At 36.4% G+C, this 3,540-nt stretch overlaps 1 non-coding gene across 1 annotated transcript; it reads right to left on the bottom strand.

The window, feature by feature from the left end:
* Positions 1 to 2,134: 2,134 nt before the first annotated feature.
* LOC128287543 (small nucleolar RNA R71) lies at positions 2,135 to 2,241 on the bottom strand. The gene has a single exon (XR_008278243.1). It is a non-coding gene; the product is annotated as a small nucleolar RNA R71 (small nucleolar RNA).
* Between the last annotated feature and the right edge of the window lie 1,299 nt (positions 2,242 to 3,540).

Below are 3,540 nucleotides of genomic sequence, written 5' to 3'. Positions count from 1 at the left end.
TATTTATCTGACTACAAGTGTATGTTAATACATATGTATGATAAGCATGTCATGTAGTTTTGGGAAGAATGCCACATGCACTTTTCATGCTTATAATGATCATTCATAATTGAAACTAGAGATTAAAAACCTTGCATGTTTTTAAAATATTGATTGGGAGAAGGTCTGATAAGTCGTAATTTATACATATTTTTATCCCATGCTTAGCACATTTTTGGATGAATTATCATTAGATTTGTGAAATTTGATGCTCCTAATCCTTTAATTTCATGTTTTATACTTAGGTGAGCATAGGAGAGTAAAAAGAACGAGAAAGGGGCCAAAAACGGCGAAAATAGGTCAACGTGGGAAATCAACACGGCCTAGACTTCCTCACATAGGTAGACCACACGCCCGTGTCTATTTAGTAGAATTTAACACGGCCTAAGCCACCCCACATAGGCATGTCACACGGGTGTGTCCCTGTCTAGCCTAAGTCTAGTTCTATTCGAAAAAGGCTAATTTTTAGGGTTTTGAAGCATTCTAATGTCTATATAAACACCTAGAAAAATACCTAAGGGGAGGAGGCACCTAGAGGCGAACACAAGGAGTGGGAGGCAAGGAATTACTCGAAGAAAGCTGATTGATCCATCTTAGAAGCTGGATTCTTCTTTAAGATTGAAGATCTCCCTTCAATTTCCTTCAAGGGTTTTTGGGTTTCTTTATGTTTTGTTATTATTATTCTTTTGAGATGTTTTCTTTTACACATATGAACTAAATTTCCTAAATACCTAGGGGGATGAAACCTAAGACGGATCTTATTACTATTTTTTGAATTATATAATAAATACTTGATTTGTTCTTAATTATGTGTTCTTAATTCTTGCTTTAATATTCCAGGATATTGATTCAAGTATTGATGTGCTTATTTAGAGGAGCAAAAGTCCCTGTCTAAAAGTAAATCTAGCATAATTAAGCAGAGTTGATTGCACCCCTAGACATAGGGTGACATAAATCTATCGGATTAGGGTCAAACCTAATAAGGGAATCCATAGATCAAGTTAATGCAACACTAGGTGTTTTAATTAGAAAGAGATTTCAATTAATCAACCTAGGGATAGACATTGTTAGTCTCGAGAGAGATAATAATATAAATTAGGGATTTCTACGGATCGAGTTAAGTGAATAAATCGTCTAGTTTAGAGTCAAATAACAAGTGAAGTCTAGGTGGATTCTTCCTTGGGTATTGTCTAAATCAATCAGTTTTTCCAAAAGTATTTCCCCAATTTACTTCTTGTGCATTCTTAGTTTAGTTAATTAGTTTAGATAAAGCAAATCCCCTTATTTTTAGTCTAGATAATAAAAAGAAGGTTAATACTAGTATTTTTAGTTCCTGTGGGTTCGACATTCCGGTCTTGCTATAAGCTATACTACTGTTCAATAGGTGCTCTTACCTTAAGTCTAATTATTAGTTAGTTTCACGACCATCAAGTTTTTGGCGCCATTGCCGAGGAACAAGATATTGGGAACACTTAATTTTTATTACTTTAGCCATTTATTTTTGCTTAAATTATTAAAATTTTCTTTTATTTGCTTTTGGTAGGTTTTTATAGTTTATGACTAGAAGAAACCCATCAGGACCTCTACTTTTTAATAGTGAGATCAAAAGCACAGCTCGCAGAAACAGAAGAGAAATAAGGCAAAGCCTACGATACATAGAGGAAGGGCAAGAGGAAATTAGCTACCTCCTGTGGTTGCTGTAGATCCAATAAATCAGAATCCTGCTCCTCGTACTATGTATGATTATGCTAAACCTACTTTAACAGGAGCTGAATCGAGTATAGTTAGACCTGCTATTGCTGCAAATAATTTTGAACTGAAACCTACCACGATTCAAATGATACAACAATTTGTTCAGTTTGATGGTTTGCAAGACGAGGATCCAAACACTCATTTGATGAATTTTCTAGAGTTCTGTGACACTTTTAAGATCAATGGCGTTTCTGAAGATGCCATACGCCTTCGGTTGTTTCGATTCTCATTGAGGAACAAAGCTAAACAATGGTTGAACTCATTACCACGAGGGTCAATCACAACTTGGGAACAAATGACTGAAAAAGTTTTACTAAAATATTTTTCACCGGCTAAAATGGCTAAACTAAGGAATGATATCTCTTCTTTTGTGCAGATGGATATAGAAACCCTGTATGATGCATGGGAGAGATACAAGGACCTATTAAGAAGGTGCCCTCACCATGGGTTACCTTTACGGCTGCAAGTTCAGACTTTTTACAACGGTGTGAACCCCTCAACAAGACAACTCATCGATGTAGCTACTGGTAGAACTATAAACAACAAAACACCTAAAGAGGCTTATGAATTTATTGAAGAGATGTCACAGAATAACTATCAATGGCAAGTCATGAGAACAAAGCCGACAAAAGCAGCGGTGTTTTCAACCTTGACGCTGTTACTGTGCTATCTAACTAGGTAGAACTATTAAATAAAAAGATTGATGGTTTGTATGGTTCTACACAGGTACATCTAGTTATGAGGTGTGATTCAAATGGAGGAGGAGTACACATAAAATATCAATCCTTCAACCCTAGCACCGAGGAGGAACAAGTTCAATATATGGGTAATAATAATTCAAGACCTCAAAATAACCCATACAGTAACGCTTATAATGCAGGTTGGAAGAACCATCCCAACTTCTCATGGGGTGACCAAGGAAATAAAAGGCCACAACATCCCCCAGGTTTTCAACAACCACCTTACCAGCAGGAAAAGAAGCCAAACCTTGAGGAGATGCTAACAAAATTCATCTCGGTGTCAGAAACTCATTTTCAGAATACTAAAATAGCACATAAGAATCAACAAGCTTCGATCCAATGGCTCGAAACTCAAATAGGATAGCTTGCTAAATTGATTTTTAACCGACCATAAGGTAGTTTGCCGAGTAATACTGAAACTAACCCAAGGGAGCAGCTTAATGCAATTATCGTTCGAGATGAAGAATGGTTAGTTTAACTTAAACTAGAATCATGGCAAGGACTTGTGGTAAGTAAAGGTAAGGATGAGGTGGACCACAGTGAACAAAAATCGGTAAGTAGAGAATATAAACCTCGTGTGCCATATCTAAGTGCGACAAGGAAAGACCACACGGACAAACAATTTAGTAAATTCCTTAAATTATTAAAGAAATTACATATTAACTTACCATTTATTGAAGCTCTTTCGCAGATGCCGAACGCAGTTAAATTTTTAAAGGAGCTTTTAGCAAATAAGTAGAAGTTGGATGAGGCATTGCATGTGGAATTGAACGCGGTTTGCTCAGCCATTCTACAGAATAAGCTACCTAACAAATTGGAAGATCCAGGGAGTTTTACAATTCCTTGTTTAATTGGTAGTTTAGATGTTAACGATGCTTTGGCTGATTTAGGGGCGAGCATTAACGTCATGCCCTATAAAATGTTTAAACAACTAGGTCTTGGGAAACCCAAACAAACTAGGATGAGCATTCAGTTTGCAGATAAAACCATTAGATTTCCTAGGGGTATC

The sequence above is a fragment of the Gossypium arboreum genome, chromosome 13, assembly GCF_025698485.1.
Source record: "Gossypium arboreum isolate Shixiya-1 chromosome 13, ASM2569848v2, whole genome shotgun sequence".
NCBI lineage: Eukaryota > Viridiplantae > Streptophyta > Magnoliopsida > Malvales > Malvaceae > Gossypium > Gossypium arboreum.
The sequence above is the reverse complement of the archived record's forward strand: the minus strand, read 5'-3'. Positions and strand labels throughout refer to the sequence as shown.